Raw genomic sequence first — 22,180 nt, 5'->3', positions numbered from 1 at the left:
TATCCAGGTTCTGCTAGAGCAGAGACATGATATACATGCACACCAGGCCTGTGTTCTATCGTCTCATCAAGACTTCAACTCATTAATAGACATAAACAGGATATTCATGTTTATTGGTGTTACAAATAGGCTTACATTAACTCTACAATGAAGTTGCTGTGAAAAACCAGGATGATTTAATCAAGACCAATTGTCCTCTGAAACATTCATGTCTGACCAGCTATTCACCAATTATGGAGTCTGATGACGTCTTTATTTCTTGATCTTCCTGTTGCAAAGTTGATCTCTACTGTCTCAGTTAGTTTCAAATTCATCGCATTGTCTTTTATTCCTTTTGTGTTAATGTGATAAATATTCCATTTAAGGATAATGAGTTGCTGTGCTGACTAGAGTGGTCTGGCAGATGGCCAATATCGATTACAGTCAGGGCCTTACTTGATAATTCCTGTTTTCAGCCTACGTATCTTTTTCTTTTCTTCAGCCTGTCCCCGGCACCACATTTGTCAAAACCAAACAACCCCTAAAGGAAAAGGTATAGTTAACTGCTAGGTAGAGCATAAAATTAATCCACATTTACCATGTCAAGCACCCACAATATCAAGTCTTTATGATCCTCTTGAGATGACTACCTCAAGAACTATGGATAGAAGTTAGCATTGATTTCTTAGGTTTGCACACTGGCCAACATATGCTTGTTGTCACTGATGACTACAGAACAATCCCAGTCATGGAAATAGTTACATCAACTTCAATGAACGCAGTCATCCTAAAGCTCAACTAGACCTTTGCTTTGTTGAGAATCATTTAAACAGCATGAAATGACTAATTTCATTAGTCATTCAACAGCAATTAGAATTGAACTAATTCAACAGCAATTAGTTCAGTAAATTTGTGAACTATCTGGGCTTCACACATCGAAATATCACACCCTGTTGGCCAAGAGCTGAAGACAAATGAGAGATATATATGTGGACTTTGAAAGGATTAATGACATTACTCAGCACGTTCACAAATCATCACACAAAACTTGTCAATCTTCAAATCACTGAAAATGCCATTCAGTATCATCAAATTCAATCCCAACATCAATATCTCAGATGAAGAACATGAGTTAAGTGAGACCATAACTGATATGAGACAATATCCTACTCCTGAGAGAAAACGTCCACCATACTTATTTAAGTTATTATGTTACAAAGTGAGCTATATTATGTTGGCAAACAAATCATTCATCTCATTGCATATAACTGAGTGCCTTGCTAAATTAATACAAAAGTTCAAATATAAATTGTGATTTTGGTGAAGTTGAATGTTTAAGTTATGTTTAAGTTGATTGCTTAAACATCTGGAAGCAAATGCCTCTTATTTACTAAGAAGGGGAGGGTTGTAGTATATTGAAAATTGCATTGCCCATTTTTTCCATTTATGGATACCATGCCTACGTACCAGCAGAAGGAGTCTAGAAGGAGAATAAGGAATCAATATTTTAATAACATCTGCAGTGGTTCTGATTCTTATCAAATCTTACTGTTTCTTCCCAAGAACTTTGCAGAGGTATCGTTTTGAGCCTGAACTGGTTCTCACCCATTATCCATGTACACAGTTGCTTTCAGGAGCCACACCATCTTCCTTTCTTACCCAAGAATGTGGAAGCCAAATAAAAATGATGCAACTGCTCAGGCTCAGGCCTGGCTCAGGCCAGTTAACTTGGTGCAGATAAAGGTTGGAAGCTGAAATCTTTGTGGTCTGGAGGCTGGGTCCTATGTTAGGAAGGGTAATTGTCAATTCTAGCACTGGGAATACCAATTTGTCTTACTTTTAAGCTTTTGAAATGTCACCAGTTCAGGTGATACTTCTTTAAAACAACTACTACACTGTTAAACATTGTATTTACTTCATCCACAATTAGCCTGTCACCTTGTTGATTACACTTTGATAAGATCCAGAAAAAAATAAGCATTTACAAATGGTCTTCTGGGTTCAGTCTGTAGAGAGCAAAAAGTATCAGCCTCAGGTATGTTCTAGTGCTAGGCTCAAGAAGTTAATTATGTTAACAACCCTTTTTCCTTATTTATCAATCTTGGTAGCTGTTATGTTCTGTGTTGTGGCCGTGGTAATGATGCACCCAGAACATCTAATTCTTTGACTAGTAAGATAGTTTCTTTACAAAATGAACACTGGAAAGATAATTGGCGAACTATAGTATAAATGGTAACGAATAATTAAATTCTCCTGGAACTACTTCTAATGCTCGAGTATGACTTACTACCAACTGCCGGATCTGTGGAGCCACATGGTGGATCTCTATCGCCACCTGCTAGTCGGAGGTTATATAATTGACTATATACATTAATAGTTGACTATACACATTAATGTGTGTGTGCATTTCACCACAGTAGCCATCTCCGGTATAAGAGTGGACAGTTGTAAACTGATTAACGTGACAAAAAGTCTGCCAATGTTAGCATGTTTTAACCTGCTGTGCATAGGAAGTATCAGGAGATCAATACATATGATATTGTTGAAATAGATGGGACGAGTTTTCAAGGGAAATAGCTTTTCCAAATTACAGAGGGGAAATATAGTGAAATTTTTCTTCTGTTTATTGAACACCAATGGAAAGCTGCCAGGGAATTGACAGATGGGGATAGGTGAGGATATGAATGGGATTTCCAACCTCTACACTTGAAGAGGTCATTGTATTTCATTCTCCTCTGCAACCAGCTGCTGTAGTCCATGAAGTTTGCATTGATTTGTTTGGCCATCTCTTGCAAACCGTCTTTGCTAACTTTCCACAAGCTACTGTAACACTGCAAAACGTACAGGATGTTCCTCTTATTCTGAAAGTGTTCCAATAAGGTGGTCCAATAATATTTCCAGGGCCCTGTATCTACTAAGATGCATTCATTCTCCTGGGGAGATAAAATGTGCATTTGTTTTTTAAGTTGTTGCAGGTGGTTAGGACAAGCATCTGCACATCTCTCTCTCATCGGAGAACTGCCTATTCTGAATATGTTTTGTAACTGTAGCCTTGTCCAATATGCTAATATGTCTGACCTAAAGATTCAGCAGCTCCTGTGCAGCTGCATGATTGCTAATCCTGCTGTGTCCACCTCCACTGAATTTTATATTCTCGAACAAAAAATGACCCCATTCTTCCAGGTAAATGTTCTTCGTATTTTTCTCTCATAATTTGCACTCTGTTCTGTCAGTTGAAATGCTTTACATAATAGTTAGTTTTGCCACATTGCATGTTTTACCATGGGCTCAGCTTTGGGGTCAAAGCTGTGTTTACTTTCTCCAAAAGCTTTGGTGGAGCTTGTATCAGCCTTTTATGTAGTTTATTTTCCATTTTTCTTATCAGGACCACATAAAAGGTCCGGTTACCCTCACTATAATTCTTGCACTTTTATTGTTACACTTGCCCTATCAATTGGTATTGCAAGATCTCTTATCAAATCTCATTCCCTCAGAAGTCCTCCTCAGAGAATGAGGTGGTACTCCAGGAATACATTCTCTTCTTGTTTGAGTTTCTCACATTAATGTGATACAGAAAATTCCAAATTCTATGACATACTCATCAATTCTTTTTCACATACTTTGCAGGAGAAACCTGCTCCTTTCGCATGCCATGTTTCAGCTGAGTTATTCATTATTACACACTACAGATTCTTACCTTTCTCAAAGTTGAAGTTACTGGAAACATTTAGAGTGTCTCCAATAACAAGTAAGAAAATGGATGCTTTTGCCTTCTCAAAATTTGCCTCTGCTGCTTGCTTACACCTCCAACCTTTACCATTCAACCTTTATCCAATTCCGTGTAATATTTTCAGTTATCAGAAAGCTAGATGAAACTGTTGCTGAGGTTTGCTTGTGCATGTTGTAATGTGTAGGCTGCAGGCTGTTATGTCTTATTAACGTATTTCTAGCCTTAAATATCCAACAGTAAATATTTATTAACTACTACAGTAAAGTTCCAATTGGCGCTGTCTCCATGTTTGCTTCTGCACGTGGTTCTGTCCAACACTACACAAACCCCTAGGTGTGGGTCATATGTTCTCTTACATCACTGCGTGGGTGGTATTGTCCTCCATCCCATGTTAGCCATTTATGTGTGCCAGATTCATAAACTATACATACCCCTACGTTTGTATTCAATGTAGTTATCCCAACTTGTGTCATCATATATTTACATCATTACTACTACCCCATCTTTCCACCACACGGAGGCAGCATGGTAGCATTGTGGATAGCACAATCGCTTCACAGCTCCAGGGTCCCAGGTTTGATTCCGGCTTGGGTCACTGTCTGTGCGGAGTCTGCACATCCTCCCCATGTGTGCGTGGGTTTCCTCCAGGTGCTCCGGTTTCCTCCCACAGTCCAAAGATGTGCAGGTTAGGTGGATTGGCCATGATAAATTGCCCTTAGTGTCCAAAGTTGCCCTTAGTGTTGGGTGGGGTTACTGGGTTATGGGGATAGGGTCGAGGTGTTAACCTTGGGTAGGGTGCTCTTACCAGGAGCCGGTGCAGACCCGATGGGCCGAATGGTCTCCTTCTGCACTGTAAATTCTATGTCTACCACATCATCCCCCATCCCCCACTCCCTCAAGTTCAAGCAGTCTGGAGGTTGTATACCCCTTCCATATCTTATTCTCACTACTGTTGGAGGATTGGTAGTCTCTGTCACTGCAATTAAACTTTGTTGAATTGGAGGTAGTTCTGGAATCTGGGTGTCTTTTCATCCTCTTTCTCCCTCCTTTGGCATAGAATCGTTCTTTGTTGATTCACAAACTTTAGCGATAGATGGTGGTTGGTTTATCCCACTCTTTATGGGACAGACAAACCCTGGGCTCATCTCTATGGTGTTTCTTTTTCTCTTGTGCAGATCACCAGAACTCACGCTGAGATTGAAGGTGGCACTTCCTGTTGTGAGGGTAATAAACTCACCTTTGTGTTTGGCTGTGTGGTCATCAATGGATGTTTGTTAGTCAATTCCAGCATCACTTGTGGCACAGTCATGCTGGATGAGGATTGCAGTGTCTGCTCTGTGGTCCAGGGTTTATCTCTCAAACTGGTGTCAGAGCCAGAGATTGCAGCTCTTCGTGTTGCTGGTTCCTTTCTTGATTATCATCTACTTAAGGTGTCATGGTAACCATCTGAGTGGTTGGTTGGCTTCTGGTACCTGTAACAAATGTGGACAAAATCGGGCTCTGCAAAGAAAAATCACAATTCAGAGTTAAAGTCCTGGCTGAGAGAATCCACTCTCAGGATCTTGCAGCTCTGTATAATTACAATAGTAGTTCTGCCATTTTGAGGAGATTCAGAGCTACAAAGGCACCTCTGTGGAAGAGAGAGAAGGACTGTTTATGGATGACATATATCAGCTCAACGATTTGATTGCCACCATAACTTAATAGTCCCAGAATCATGTCCATGATCAGAAGCCAGATTCCTAAAGGCCCATAACGTGGTGTGTCCATTGTTCAAAGCCAGAGGTCACTCAGCCTTAGTTCTTTGTCTGATAGAACCATAACACTGGCTTCTACGTCCAATTTAACGTTTGTGTGGTGGCCATTAAGCAAAACATTCCAGAATGAAAGCCCAGAATGTTTGGCCTCATCCAAAAAGTATGGTTATGTATCCATATTTTTAAAAATAAATGATGGGATATGGGCATCACTGGCTGGACAAGCATTTTTATTGCCCAGCCTTAATTGCCCCAGAGAAGATGGTGCTGAGCTGCTTTCTTGAACCTCAGCAAGGGATGTAGGTGCACCCACAGTGCTGTTTGGGAGGAAGTTCCAGGACTTTGACCCAGCGACAGTGAAGGAATGGCCATCTAGTTCCAAGTCAGGATGGTACGTGGCTTGGGAAATTGTAGGTGGTGGCATTTCCATTCATTTGCTGCCCTTGTCTTTCTAGGTGGTAAGAGGTCATGGGTTTCATAAAATTACTATGGTGGATGAATAGGCCATTCAGCCCATCGGATTTGCACCGACCCACTGAAAAGGCACTCTACCCACGTCCATTCCCCTGCCCATCCTACTTTATCCCCATAACTATGTAACCTTGTAACCTAACCTGCACATTCCTGGATACCAAGTGACAATTTAGCATGACAAATCCCCTGACCTTCACATCTTTGGACTGAGTTTGGAAGGTGCTGTTTTCAGTACTATTGTTGTAATGTTGTAAGGGCCAATAGTCTTTGCAGTATCCGGTGCCTTCAACCATTTCTTAATATCACATGGAGTGAATCAAATTGCCGAAGACTGGCATTTGTAATGCTGGGGACATCACAAAGAGGTTGAGATTGATCACCTACTTGGCACTTTTGGCTGCATGTTGTTTTTGGCGTTGATGTTCTAAGCTCCCCCAACATTGAGGATGGGGAGGTTCCTTCTCCAGTTAGTTGTATAATTGTCCACCCCATTCATGGTTGGGTGTGGCAGGACTTCAGAGTTTAGATCTGATTCACTGGTTATGGAATTGCTTAGCTGTGTTTATTGCATTTTACTTTTGCTGTTTGGCATGAAATGAATTGTAGCTTCACCGGGTTGGCACCTCATTTTCAGGTATGCCTGGTGCAGCTCCTCACATGCCCTCCTGCACGCTTCATTGGGCCAGTGTTAATGCCCCGACTTGCTGGCCATGGTGGAGTGGGGGATATGCTGGACCATAATTTTACTGATTGTGGTTGAGTACAATTCTACTGCTGCTGATGACCGCATGCCCAGTCTTGAGATACTAGATCTGTTTGAAATCTATCACATTGAGCTCGGTGGTCGTGCCACACAGCGCAATGAAGGGTATCCTCAACGTGAAGACGGGACTTCATCTCCTCAAGAACTGTGTGGTGGTCACTCCTACTAATACTGTCAGAGACAGATGCATCTGTGACAGTAGATTGATCAGGATGGGGTCAAATCGGTTCTTCCCTCTTGTTGGTTCCTTCACCACTTGCCACCGGCCCAGTCAAGCAGCTACGTCCTTTAGAACATGGCCACCTAGTCAGTAGTGGTGCTACTGAGCCACTCTTGGTGATAGACATTGAAGTTCCCCACCCAGATTATGTCCTGTGCAGACGCCATCCTCAGTGTTTCCTCCAAGTAGTGTTAGACAGGGAATAGTACTGATTCATCAGCTCAGGGAATAGTACTGATTCGTCAGCTGAGAGGGGAGGGGGGAGGGGGGGGAACGATGTGTGGTAATCAGCAGGAGGGTTTGTTGTCCTTGTTTGACCTGATTCCATGAGCCTTCATAGCATCCAGAGTCGATATTGAAAACTCACAGGGCAACGGGTAACTTCCTCCCGACTGTATACCACTATACCGCCATCTCTAATGGACCTACCCTGTCAGTGGGACAGGACATACCCAGAGATGGTGATGTCTGATGCATAAGGCAGGATTCCGTGAGAAGGCCATTGCTTGACTAGTCTGTGGGAAAGCTGACCCAATTTTGGCACAAGCCCCCAGATGTTAGTAAGGAGGACTTTGCAGGGTCAAAAGGGCTGCGTTTGTCGTTGTCATTTCCACTGCTTCAGCCGATGCTGCGTGGTCTGTCTAGTTTCGTTCCTTTTTGTAGAGTTTATATTGGTTTTGATACAACTGAGTGTTTGAACCAGGTAGGTCGTCACGACAATCAGCAATAGTTTCATGGTCACTACTACTGAGACCAGCCTTTTAACTCCGATTTATCCAATTGAACCAGCACCATGGTGGGATTGAAACTCATGTTCCCAGGGCTAATGCTGGGTCTCTGGATTCCTAGTCTGCTGACATTACCACTTACATCACCAAATCTACTTGACCTGTCTTGACCTCGTGAATCCTCTTGGGAATTTCTGTGCATTCTGATGTTTTGGCTTTGCACACCTTACCCAAGTGTCTTATTCAGTTACATTGAAACCTTGGGCTGAATTTCCGGACAGAATCATTCCTGTTGTGGCGCTTTGCTCCACCAGAACTGGCACGGTGAGTCTTCCGGTTAGTGAGGGTATTGCTTCCTTTGATATTGCTTGTTCCTATTTCTTTGCTGTTACACTAATTGGGCAGCGGGGTTTACTTTGTACCTTGCTTTGCTTTCTCCCCTTAATATGGATCCGTGCTGCATTTCAGATTCCCTGGTAATATGCATGGCTTTCTCAAGAGTTAGATCTTCCCTTGTTTGAATCGTGTCAGAGAATGCGTCATTGACTACTCCTGTAGCTATTCTATCCCGGATGAGCTCAAATTTCCAGTCACTGTAATCACAACCTTCAACCATTTTGCGTTGTTCGTTAACAAAGGAATTGACGGGTTCTCCCAGCCACTGGACATGTTAATTTAATTTAGCCCTTTCAAGGATTTTGTTACGTCTCAGGTCAAAATAGGTGCCAAATGATTTTAAACCTTCATCAAGTTTTGAAGATGATTCATGCATTCTTTGTCGAGCTATTACATCATCAGCTATCAGGCCTACCAAATAAAGCAGTGTGTCAACTTGTTCAGCTTCTGTCTTTATATCCAGATCTGGAACAATCATGTATCTAAGGAATCTCTTTCTCAAAGTCCCAATTTTGTGATTGGTCTGGGCCTTGGATAAGTCCAAATTGATCTGGAAGAGTGGATTTTGGACCCATGATTAAAATGTTTAAATTGAAAATCGTTTCTGAAAATCCAGTATGTCACCACTCTATGCTTCTGCACAAAGTGTTTTCCAGTTTTGGTGGGTTCCTGTAATAATTTAAGTTGACACACTGCTTTATTTGGGTCCCTGTGTGGAAGATAGAGATTGGCACCTGTAGACAAAGTTAGCCTTGAAAAACTATAGGCAGCCCTTTGCTGACTCGAGTGTGGCTGAGACTTGGCAACAGACTGGTAAGGAGGGTAAAATTCTTTGGTCTTCGGTGTTGTTAAGTCTCTTACCTCTGCAATTCATTAAAAAACAAGCACCTTCTCCCCCTACTGAGGAACCAAATCAGACTTGGGTTGCAATCAAAAAATATTAGGAGCAACTACTTTAATTTCCTGAATAAATTGCAAAATAAATTGCTTTTGGCTTCAAGGACTAAAGTTTAGTGCAGTCCAAAATGCTAGGAAATGCACAAAAGTGGCTTGAGAAATCTAAGTTTCATGGGGCAGCATATCCACAAATGTTTCAAAAGATAAATTAACCCTTCATCTTAAATCCTCCAATGCCCCAAACACAAATTTTTATTTGACAATGACAGAAATGGTTCTTTGTGTATTCTCTTAGCTGCATTGAAAGTGGTCGATATGATGGATTTACCTGCAAATTAAGCTCCTGTTGTATTACAAAAACCAAATCCTTTAGGATTCAGTTTTTACAGGAAAAGGGACCAAATAGGGGAATATGATCCCAACACACATGAAAATCCTGAAATCCCATACAGTGAAATTATTCATAAAGCAGCAATCCTGATCGTCAGCCTCTATTCAGTCTTGTCTTTGATTCGGTAGTTGCTCTTTGAGTTATCAAACTATTTTGAAAGTTGCTCATCAGTATTTTGGAGCGTTCTTGGCTTCCTTGTGTGGGAGTTCTTTTAATGCCAAGGAACAAGCAAATCATCAATAGAACGACTCATTAATTAGATTTTGTCAGATTGCTGATTCGTTGGCAGCTTTTGCTTCCCAGGAGCCTCCTCAGCATCCTTGAGGCTGTTTACATCTTTTCCCTCATAATTCTCACGGCCCTACTCGATGACAATTCTATGTACACATTGTACAGCAAGATTGCAAGATGTGAGAAAAACAAAGCTTCTTCATGCAGCGAGCGGTTGGGCTCTGAAATGCAGAGCCTGCAAGTGCGGTGGAGAAAGGGTCATTTGAGACATTCAAGAGGCCATTAGATGGTGAATAGAAACAGAGTTGCAGGGGTATGGGGAAAAGGCAAGAGGATGGCAGAAAGCCATAATGCTCATTCAGAGAGGTGGTGCAGCCACAATGGGCTGAATGGCCTCCTTCTGCGCCGTAACAATTGTGCGATTCTGTGCCTAGCAAACCACAGGTAGCATTTGTCTGACTTGCACTGCAGGAAGCCCTTAAACCTGTGGAGGCATTGGAATTATTACAGGAGAATGGATTCCATTGTATCTCTGAAATCAGGAGCTGGATTCTCCGACCCCCCCGCCGGGTTGGAGAATTGCCGGGGGGCGGCGTGAATCCCGCCCCCCGCCATCTCCCAAAGTCTCCGGCATGAGAGATTCGGTGGGGGCGGGAATCGCGTCACGCCTGTCAGCGGGCCCCCCAGCCGGCGATTGGCCGAAGTCCCGCTGCTGTAGTGCCGGTCCCGCCGGTGTGAATCAAAACACCTCCCCTACTGGCGGGACTGGCGGCGTGGGCGGGCTCCAGGGTCCTGGGGGGGTGGGGGGGGGGCCATCTGGCACTGGGGGTGCCCCCACGGTGGCCTGGCCCGCGATCGGGACCCAACGATCAGCGGGCGGGCCTGTGCCATGGGGGCACTCTTTTCCTTCCGCATTGGCCATAGCCTTCACGATGGCAGACGCGGAAGTGACCCCCTCCCCTGCGCATGCGTGGGGATCGCGTCAGCAGCCACTGATGCTCTGGCGCATGCGCGGACTTCAGCCAGCTGGCGAAGTCCCCGGCCCCGGCTGGCGTGGCGCCAAAGGCCTTTCCCGCCGGCCGGCGGGGCGCCAACCACTCAAGGCCTAGCCCCTCAAGGTTAGGTCTTGGCCCCTAAAGGTGCGGAGAAATCCGCACCTTTGGGGTGGCCCATCGCCGGAGTGGTTGACGCCACTCCATCCCGCCGGGACCCCCCGCCCCGCCGGATAGGGGAGAATCCAGCCCCAGAAGAGAGATTTACCGGTCTCACCATGCCAAACCTGGTGACCGCAATGAGGCCATTAAATCTTGTGAAAGGCATCGCGATCTGGATCTCGCCCTCACTGAATGAGGTCCATATTAGCATACTTAATTGATTCATTAGCATAATTTGAATAACCCAGGATTCTCCTGGCACCAGGGACTTAACGGCCATCCATGGGACACCTCACCAGGGTACTGTTTAGCATTGGTCCACATATGGATCAGGCATAACAGCACCTGAGAGGGGTCTCCATGGGCAGTACAGACCCCTGGGACTGGGCAGGTCGAACCTTGGAAATCCTGTTGGCACCTCGGCCAGCCTGGCGGTGCCAAGGTGCTTGGGTGCCATGTCTTCCTTGCCAGGGACCGGGCCCGGGGTGCCTCGCCCAAAAGAGGTGTGGTGTGCTGGGTGCTGAAGGACCTCGTACGGGGTAATTTGGGTGTAGTGTGGGGCCCGGAGTCCGCGGGGTGCTGAACGGGATCAAAGATCAGGGTGGCCATTAAAATGATGCCTGAACCACGAGTCCTCTTCCTGCACTGGTGAGCTGAACCCGTCAGGTCAGGAAATTATGCAAGTTCCCCGCCAAGCCAAAAAAACAGCAAAGTGCCGTTGCATAGCAGGGTTTTCTTGGCACTGCTGGCACTGAGAAACACCCCATTAATCGTGTCCAAAACGGGACTCCGTTTTTGTCGCGTTGAATTGCACTCCAGGTGAATGTGGATATAACAAAGCTGCAATAAACCAGGTCTTCAGGAGCTGGCATCGGTTTCCACAAACTCAACTTTATACTTGTGCAGTGTTAAATTAGTAAGGACTTTTTAACAGCTGTTCGATAAACCAACACTCGTTGGAAACATGGAAAACTACTTATCAGATGCCAGAAGTTCCTGACTAGTTGCATATTGACAAAATGGAACCTACTGCCATTTATAAATGTAAGAAATAGAAGCAGGAGGAGGTCATTTGGCCCCTTATGCATTGTTAGCTGGGCCAGCTATGTAAGTGCAGTCAATTAAACTTTGCACAATGGAAAATATTGCAACCTTTACAGCACACATAGCTCCCTCCTGTTTCCAAGTGGTTCATCGAAAAACAAATGGAGCTGGGTTTTGCAAACAAGCTTTTGGCCACCAGTTTGTCACTTGTATGGACTACTGAGTGAATAATGTCACTGATTATTCCCTGTACCAAAGACCTAGGATCAGGGCTGTAGTGATCTATACAGCGCTGTGCCTGATCAGGAAGGACAACCTTCTGACTCTCCGGAGAGTGTAGCCTCTAAATGAATTGCTATGGAGTTAAGTGCAGGAATATTTGACACAGCCCAGGCACTCAATTGAAAGGGCAAGAATGAGTATGAGTATTCCTCCTTCCATTCCCTGTGCCTCAAGTAGCATCCCTTTTTAGCTCTGTTCTCAACCTCCTTTTCCACCAAGGAACCCAAATTTGCAGTGGATCACTGTAGTGCAAAGGGATAGGCTACTTTCAACATTGAATTCCTCAAGAAAATCTTCATATACAGACTTCCACTGATTATTAACAGATCATTTACTCCAGCCAAATAAAATAATTTGAAGACAAGGCCAACTACTGTTCATAGCTTGTGTAAGAATATGGTTGATGTCAAATTGCATTGATATATTTTGGTCATTTTGGCAGCATTCAGAACAAAGCTTCTGGCCCCAGAACCCGCCTGAATGGAAAATCGTACAAACTGCTTTTCCTTCACAAAGGAGGTCAACTTTGCAACATGGCATGAATTTAGTTGTTCAAGTATAGAGTTCACTAAAACAAAGTTTCCTTAAACCTGATAAATACAACTTGCATTGCATAAGAAAGTAGTACCTGTTATCTGGTCAAGAAGATAAAGCCCTTGCAATCAGCCCTCTGCAACCGCCAACAGAGGGCCGCAAATGCGGAGACTGCCAAAAACAGCAATATGGACCGAATAGAGAAAAATTGTAAATTGATCACCTTTCTCCACATTTGTGTGCTTTCTCCTGCAGGTAATTGTGTGCACTTGCTCTCCACCTCTCAGACTGTCATTCAATCTTTTCCCACTAATAGGTGAACAGAAACATTGTGGGATTTCTTTCAGGTCTGGCCAAGAAAGATGAAAAGGCTAAGCGTGAGCCACGCACATACACACACGTGTGCATTTGGAATTCTTTGTGATAAATGCTGTTTTACATTCGGATAGTTCAACGTGATGGTACCAAACTCCCCGGCAGTTGCTATGGTTGCACTTTGGGTATCTGCTTTTATAAAGTATAAAGGTCCTTTAATGTTGAGGATTGTATTTTTGTTTGAAGACCTTAATTATGCTCCATCAGCTTCCTAAGTAAAAAGGTGCCTATCATTGTTCAGTTGTTATGCAATCTTAATATGTGAAGCCAGGTTTCCTGCAGGCGCCAACCCACTTTTGTATGAAAATTGCAGATTACAAGTGTGAAGTCCTGGGTACCTCAATATAATTATACTTTATTGCTTTCAGGAACTCTTATGAAACCCTTGCTCTGCTTCCTATTTGACACGCATTACTTTAGCTTTCTACTCCCAATCATTAATTAACCTAGTTTGCATTATGCTGAAATATCACAAATTATTACTTATTAAAAACTGCTTGTAATAGTCACACTTCACAGTATTTTAAACAGATTATATTAAATTCAATACTGCATTGGTTCATTATTGTATCGAAATTACTGATCACATTTTTGAGAACATTAAAATTTTCTAGTTTCTTGATTTGAATTTGAAATGAATTGCATATGTTAGTGGGACATGATACCTATATTAGAATTTTCCCACGGGGTTTATGCTGATTCAACAAATAGCATTAAATAATAATCCATCTGGAACCAGTAGGAAAAGGAAAAAAAACTAGTTCTAATGAAAGATGATGGGCAGAATTTTCCCATAATATGTCAGAGTGTCGGGGCCTGACTGAAAACTGGTGTGTAGCTCTCCAGATGCACAACTGAGTTTTCACACCAGGTCTTCAGGCAAAGAAAAATTAGGGGGCTTGGTTGTCACCATCAGTCTGGTGGGGCGGGGCCTGAAAGAGTCGACAAGGCCGGTTCCAAAGACATCAGGGCACTAGCTTTAAAGGGCACCCCATGATCAGCACTGAACTTTAACTCTCTCCACCCCCTCCTCCCATGGACATAGAGGACCTCCCCACCACGAAGATATCAGCGGCTCTCCCCTACCTCTGCACAAGGTATCGCTTGATCTCTGCCTCCCCTCAACAATATCGTGGATACGCTCCCCCTCACTAGAAATTCCCCCCCCTTCAATGGCATCAGCACTTTCCCCTCTCCCCACCACACATAATGAGAACGCCTTCCCACTGGGGTTCCCCAGAGGGTCTGCCCCTGGCAGTGTCTGGCACAGGTTGTCACTGTCAGGTTTGCACTGCCAGGTTGGCAATGCCAAGGGCCAGAGCATTGCCCAGGCATGTGTCTCTCTCCCGGGGACTATCGGTCTCACCTTCCCTGGAAGACATCCCAATCATCCACATATCTGAAACCCTCCTCCCTACACCAGCCCTGTAACCATGTGTTCATTTGTAGTATGTCTCTGTTTGTAGCCTCACTAGCATGTGGCATGGGGAGTAATCCTGAAATAACTACTCTGGAGATCCTGTAATGTCTTTGCAGGACCTTGCTGCTCTTCTTGTCGATGTCATTGGTACCAATGTGGAGAATTAAATCTGTCTGTTTGCCTTCCCGTTTCAGGATGTCCTGTATCTGCTCAGAGACATCAATGGTCCTGGCACCAGGGAGGCAACACACCATTCTGGAGTTTCTTTTGCGATCACAGAAGTGCCTATCTGTGCCCCTGACTACGAATCCCCGATTAGTATTGATCTGTTATGCTTTGCCCCCCTCCTCTGTACAGTAGGGCCATCCATGATGCCACCACTTGGCAACTGCTTTTGCTGCCACCTGATGGACCATCCCCCTCATCAGTATCCAAAAGGGCATACTGGTTAGAGGAGGGGATTCCTGCACTGACAGCCTGCTCCATCTAGCGGTCACCCATTTTTCTTCCTGCACCTTGGGTGTGAGCACATCTCTTTAAATTCTACCTATGATGCTTTCTGCCATTTCGTTGCTTCTTAGTACCTCCAGCTGCTGCTCAAACCAATCCATTCATTCAGTCAGGATGTGCAGCAGGATACACGTCCCGCAGATGTAATTGTCAGGGATATTGTCAGCGTTCATGATTGACCACATGTCGCAGGTAGAACACCAAGCCCCATCAACTGTCATGACTAAACCTCTGTTCAACATTAAATTACTTTTATTAAAATAAAAACACTCACAAGGACATACACACCAGTCAGCTGCCTTCTTAAATCCACTCTCAGAAGGGTGTCTCTCACACGTCTGGTGCTCTCCTTAAGTAGTGTCTCACTCCCCTTTTTTTTGGTCTGAGGAGGAAGGAGGGATGGAAACACGACAGCAATGTCTCTCATGAGACTTTGTGCCCACGTCGCCGTTTACGCTCGCGGACTATCAATGTGTAATCTTAACTCTGTCTCTGTCTCCACAAATGCTATCTGACCTGTTAAGTCTTTCTAGCATCTTCTGATTGTATTTTAGATTTCCAGCATCCACTCAGCTTTGCTCTGGTGGAAAGTTACTTCCAGGTCATCAGTTACAAAATTTGATTAAGTGTTGTGGAGAAAGAATGAAGCTAAGAGACTAATTGGATAGCTAGCTTAGGCATGATGGGCTGATGTTTGTCCCCTTATGTCTGAGCATGATTTAGAATTTTGTCCAGAATGGTAGTCCCTGCTTGCCACCACAATGTGGATTTTGTGGGATGAGAATGTGTAGTCTCAGCCCAGTTCCTGGTAAACATAACTCACAGAGCAATATTGTCTGTTGACAAGGTTCTGCCATCATTGAAGCCGGCAGCTCCCATTAGTTCCTAAATTGTCCATCAACTTTCAAGGTTAGATGAAGCAGAGCTTTGACCTAATCAAATGGTTGTAGGATGCATTTGCTTTGTCTTTGGCCTACTGTTTTACATACAAAGGTCTATTATTGATTCATAACCATAGAATTGCCACTGATGAAGTTTTATTTTCTATTATCTTGGATGGTTTGGCACGTTTTCTTACACCTTTTTCAGCCGCACAGTACTGTTTTATAAGGTCTCTACAAGGTCACACAGCCAACCTTTTAAGCTTTCAGATATTGGGAATTCAAAGATATTTTCATTGCACATGTTAGTTGAATTCTCATAAAATGAGAGCGAAGCATTGTAAAACACCATTGCACAATGAAGGCAATAAATCAGATGTGGAAGTTGGAACTTTCAGAAAAGACAAAAAGGACATTCTTCTTGAATTACCAGTGGGAATGATGAGTTTGCACCCTAAAATGTTCCAACTTTTTGCTTCGCAAATAACAGATCTGCTATATATTTCCTGCATTCTTTTTTATTTTGGCATTTGTGATCTTTTTTAAATCACCAGAACTCCCACTGATTGTCTCCTATCATCCTCACTCAGTTGATGAAATAACACTCCTCCATGTTTAAGAACACTTGGAAAAACAATGAGGATAGCAAGAATACAAAATGGACTCTGGGGGCAGGATTTTCTGTGACCCCCTGCGATATGTTTCACGGCAGCAAACGCAGCCTGCCATTGGCCTGCAGCAGGATCACTGTCAATGGGATTTCTCATTATCTGTACCCCCTCCACCGGATACCCATGGTGGAAATTCACCATCGATGGGACTGGAATATCCCGCCAGAGGGAACAGATGCAAAATTCAGGCAGGGTGGAGGAATTACGGGTCCATCACCAAGTGTGCTTTAGCAGCATCATTGCCCATCAAGTTAACCATGTCCTCACCATATTACCTGTATCGATGAGTCTATCATGACAGTTTTGGTAGGAATGATCAGCACAGTCCTTGTGGAGATGGAATCCTGTCTTTCACATGAAGGAAGCTGCCCAACATGTTGGCTGGCACAATGAAGAACACGATAATTCCACATGCAGCACTTCTCTATATTGCTTGCTGATGGGAGTGTTGTAAAGTCATGCTTGATCATGCTTTGGGGCAGCACGGTAGCATGGTGGTTAGCATAAATGCTTCACAGCTCCAGGGTCCCAGGTTCAATTCCCGGCTGGGTCACTGTCTGTGCGGAGTCTGCACGTCCTCCCCGTGTGTGCGTGGATTTCCTCCGGGTGCTCCGGTTTCCTCCCACAGTCCAAAGATGTGCGGGTTAGGTGGATTGGCCATGCTCAATTGCCCTTAATGTTAAAGTAAGGTTAATGGGGGGGGGGGTTACTGGTATAGGGTGGGTACGTTAGGCTTGAGTAGGGTGATCATTGCTCGGCACAACATCGAGGGCCGAAGGGCCTGTTCTGTGCTGTACTGTTCTATGTTCTATGATAGCAAAAGTGCTTTTTGAAATTACTGGCTGGAAAGCCCTAAATATATACGGCAGGATTCTCGGTTCCTGAGATTATGTGAGATGTATGTCAACCCAACACCACACCACCCTCACCCCCACACCGCCCTCACTCCCACCCTCACACCACCCTCAACCCACGGCCTGAGCATGTGTCTTGTCTTGTGTCTTGCAGGAGCTGCTGGTCATGGGGGCGGGTCCATCTGGTGCCCCCCGCCCCTAGCCACAGCCAGTGCCACAATCAGAACCCCCGTGTGCCAAGCGGCGATTATGATACCAACACGGAGTTGATTCCTCTGCCTGAAACCCAGGACACCTCGGAGCTCGATTCCGATGATGACACAGGTTTCCAGTCACAGCTGTCTCCAAAACCCTCCACCATCCCAGATGTGCTCACCTCGGTTGGACACTTTAGTGAAGAGGCTCCTGGGACACCCTCTCACGTGTACCACACAGCTGCTCCGGTACATCTGGTTCTATATTTCCCTGGCACCGCCAATCATCTATCAATGAGGAAGAGAAAAAGATGCTCATTCAACGAAGAAAGCATGCCACCCCACGGCAGGAGGGGGTGAACCCCGTCACCCAACCCAAGCCAGACCTGCACCCATCCAACCACATCCAGAGCAGTGCCCCACCCCCATTTATACTGAAAAGAAAAAAGGATAATTACCCCAGTCCCAATCGGGAGGACTCCATCACCAAAGAGAAGAAGAATCATTGAGGCACCCAACAATTGAGCGCACTGAGTGGGGGGGGGGGTGCTATTCTTTCCTCCTCAGTAAAACCAGGGGACCCTCCCTTGAACCCACCAGACTCAACCAGGAACAGTAACAACACCCTGCTCGCCCGCATGAAGAAGAAAGGAGAGGAGAAAGAAAAAAACCCGAAGGGACGAATATCCAGACTGATATAAAAATATCAACCATCATGCAGCACTGTCCACTATCACGGAAAGGAAACTAAGAACAATCTCTCTCTTTAACAGACCAGCCAAGGATGAACCAAACCTACCTCAATGTGCACCGCCTCTCGTATATCCTCCCATTCTAATAGCTCCAAAAATAAGGATCCGGAGGAAAAACTCCATCCTTGAGAAAGAGTCAGAAGGAACACAATCCTCTCCAGCATACATAATCTGCCTGGGCCATCGAATGAGAAAGGCAAGGGGCGGGATTCTCCGCAAATGCGGCGAGTCGTAAAGGCTGCCGTGAAACTAGCCATGTTTCACGGCAGCCTCCGCGCCCCCTCCCAGGACCCGATTCTCCCCCCCGGACGGGGCTAGCAGCACGGCCCCGTGAAGCACGGCATTGCGGGCTTAGCGACCGTCGCTAAGTCTGCGTGCCAAGCGTCACGGCGGCTGACGCGCACGATGACGTCAGCCGCGCATGCGCGGGTTGGACGGCTCCAATCCGCGCATACACGGATGACGTCATCACGCAGACGCGTCAAACCCGCGCATGCGCGGGCTGTCATGCCCCTCAGCCGCCCCGCGGACTGATCCTGCGGGGCGGCGGAAGAACAAATAGTGCGTGGGTATCGGACCCGCTGCCCGCGATCGGTGCCCACCGATCGCAGGCCCATGCCACCCTTGGCACGGCCGTGGCGCACAGGCTATACTCTGTCTCATCAAGCTTTCATCAAACTCCACCCTCCCCATCAACCCATCGCCCCGCCCAGGTGCCACTCATCCTCATTATGAATGAGATAAGGGGTGTTAAGGAAACACTCCTCTCCCATAATCGCAAGCATTATAATATATGATGACAAACAGGAGTTAAACTGTACAGACCACATTTCACATAGTCGACTCAATATGATATTTGCTAGAATAGGATAATCAAGCTAACACCTTGTATATCCTTTCTGGGGAAAAGACAAGAATAAACAATCAACAACATAATCACAAGGGAGTAACGTCAAGGATTATGGAAGAATTGCAGGATAATGGCTCCATCTATGTTGCTCGGGAAGACCGATGCCAAGACAGGATCGACAAACACACCTCAGGATTTCTCAAAGATTCCAAAAAATGAAGCACTTCACTTCCATCATGCCACAGATACGGCACCCAAGCAACCCACAGCCTAGGCCCCGGCTGAGGGAGCTGACTCGACCTGCTCAGCCATCTCAAGCATAGAGCATTAGAGAGTTAGGACTCCCATACGAGAATCCCAACAATTTGTAATTTGTGTAACTGTGAGGGAAGACTATTAAATCACAGGAGTGGTAACACTGACCAATAAGTATCTTTTATCTGAAAACAAACTTTAATTTAATTTAAACATAGAATCACATTAGCAACACAGTAATAGCTTTCCAATTAACAGTTGAAACAGTTCATAAATAAAAGGGGAAAAAACTTTAACTCACTATCCAAACCTATCACTACATATCCCAATTAAGCAAACCATTACAGTTCAAATGCTACTTATAAAGAAAGTTAACAATCTGGGCTACTTGCTAATCTGTTCAGGCCTTTGGAGACAGACCCTTTCAGGAACAACCTGAAAATTCTCATAGTTAGACTCAAACCCTATGGCAAACTGTTGTTCAACTTAAAATCTTATAGCAGACTGCAAAACTACAGATAGACCTAGCTCCTGCCACGAAGATGTCCCATGACCTGCTTAGCTAGGACTAAACACAATCCTTCATAAATTATCTATACCCCAGGGAGATTCCTCAACGTAAACAATATTCCATTAGCCATCCATATGTAAACTAGTAAATGATTAAAATCAATGATTCCCCCATTTTTCTGACCCCTTAATCACAACATTAGTAGACATACTGGATGGGATTCTCTGATCCTGAGGCTAAGTGTTGACGCTGTCGTAAACTCCGTCATGTTTTAAGTTGGCGCCAGAGGCCCCCAGGAGCAGCGATCCTGAGCCCAACAGGGGGCCAGCATGGCACTGGAGTGACTCACGCAGCTCAATTTTCCAACCCGACCCGGGGTCAGAGAATCCCGCCCAGGGTTTTTAATAAAATTACTACAACAAAATGTAAAATGTCCTACATTGATTACAAGTGCCAGTGGTCAGGGGGCCCAGCCGACCACAGGCCTTGAAGATCGGATACTCTGTGCTCCATTGAACCTGATGCATCCAGCCTCCAATTTAAGATTAATAAAGTTTGGCCGCCAATCCTCAGACTCAATCGGGAACTCACCTCCCACTTCTCACCAGGGAATGGGCTCATGAAGACACAGTGCCAAATTCCTACTTCTTGAACCCAACAGGATAAATGGCATGCCATGTTGCAGTATTTCAACGTCTCGAAGGCAGGCCCTTACCAGGGAAAGTGCTCTTCCGAATGCAAGGACTCTCTCATATGCTTCTACCATTCTTCCAAGGATACTTCGCCAATCTTCAAAGTGAGTTCTAAAGAGCTGCACCACCGAGTTGAAATCTTCATCCACAACAACATTCTCAATGGTGGCCTTCATCCAGATGCTCATAACACCACCGAAGCGAAGGCCCGTTCACCAGTAACAATGCAAGCTGGACCCCGAATCCAGCCCACTCTGACTGACAAGGGCAAACAATTTATCTGGGCTCCTCTTCGCAAAACACCAGTCAGGATCCTCCAGGGACATAGCGCAAGACATATATCCCATGAAAAGACCAAAATGAAATGTACATGAAGATAAAGGATTACAAAATAGTTTGTGAAAATGCACCCACTCCCATACTCATATCATGTGACCCCCCGGATCGCAGCATTTTACACATGCTCCAGTTTCAGGTGAGCATGCCGCACGTCAATAACCTCCCGTAACCCCAAATCAAGACCCCCTCACTGCCTCCAAATATCCCTATATTTGAGACTCTCTTGGTTATCGCTTCATGGTTTGCCCTCTATGAGATGCCACACGCAAGATGGTATCTCTGCCTGTTTACTTTAGACACTCAGTCCCTGCATTTCCCCAACACAAGCCGAGGCCCAGGTTTGCCCCCGAACCAAACATCGCAACCCATCTGATGCAGTAGACGAACCTCAGCGGGTTCCGCCCACCCAGTATCATAGCAACTGACTGGGGTAGTTGTCCAATGAGCTGGAGTCACCAAAGTGAACCTCAGAATCATATGGTACAGAAAATATTTTCTTGAACCCGGGCCAACCTAAGGCATGGGCTCTGGTGTTTTGCACATTGTACAACTTACTCCCCCGAGTCCTAGGCATGACCACTGTACTAATTGGCTTTAGAACAGGTCCAGCAGCTCAAACCGAGGCATCAACAAGATGCTCTGGGCTGTTGGCAAACATCAGAATCATTCCAGCAAAGATTTGTAACCTAGTATATCCCACCCTCTGCCATCACTATATTTTTTACAAAAATCTTTATTCTGCCAGTAATTAGCTCACTGAATAAGAGTTTCAATATCTTCACAACACTCCTGAGAGGATGCTTTACAAATTTTACATTTACAATAGATGAAATTTAAGCTTGCTAACTTCAAGTTTCTGTTTTTCAAGAAGCACTTAGATATATTTTGAATGCTGTTTCATACTTACTTGGAGAAGACAGAATTTGGAAGTAAAGACTGCAGTCTCTGCATGTGACTGCAGTGGATTCAGCCACTTGCTTTCCTTCAATTTCAGATGAGAATAGGAGTATCTATCTTACTTTAACAAAATATTGCAATGTAGTTTCAGCGTTTTGTTTCACTTGCAGTGTCATTGATCTATAGACCAAATGCCAGAGTTTCATCAAAGCAACAAACTTTGATTGCACAAGCTGTCTCAGCCCGTTGGAGTTAATCTGTTATATCACAGGCTTCTAAAATGTCACAACAGAAAAGAAAGTACAAACCAGCATATGTCAGCCTTCCTGTCAGATGAACAGTGGCTCTGATTCAGGGTCACGCTGGCAGTCTTCATCCATCATGCTTGACTGGTGCACA

The 22,180-nt window shown here is 44.8% G+C and overlaps 1 protein-coding gene and 1 long non-coding RNA gene across 3 annotated transcripts in view; one reads left to right on the top strand and one right to left on the bottom strand.

Annotated features, from left to right (window-relative positions):
- The window catches only part of LOC119971301, a 692,274-nt gene that overhangs the window by 268,674 nt on the left and 401,420 nt on the right, over positions 1–22,180 (top strand). The gene's annotated exons all lie outside the window — the stretch shown is intronic.
- On the bottom strand, positions 87–22,077 carry LOC119971302. Of its 2 annotated transcripts, XR_005461799.1 has the most exons (4): positions 21,792–22,077; positions 17,668–17,773; positions 4,947–5,209; positions 87–520 (listed from the first exon to the last, which is right to left on the bottom strand). It is a non-coding gene; the product is annotated as an uncharacterized LOC119971302 (long non-coding RNA). The 2 variants fall into 2 exon arrangements; XR_005461800.1 differs by lacking the exon at positions 17,668–17,773.

The sequence above is a fragment of the Scyliorhinus canicula genome, chromosome 9 (assembly GCF_902713615.1).
Source record: "Scyliorhinus canicula chromosome 9, sScyCan1.1, whole genome shotgun sequence".
Lineage (NCBI taxonomy): Eukaryota > Metazoa > Chordata > Chondrichthyes > Carcharhiniformes > Scyliorhinidae > Scyliorhinus > Scyliorhinus canicula.
This window is presented reverse-complemented; position numbering and strand designations above follow the sequence as displayed.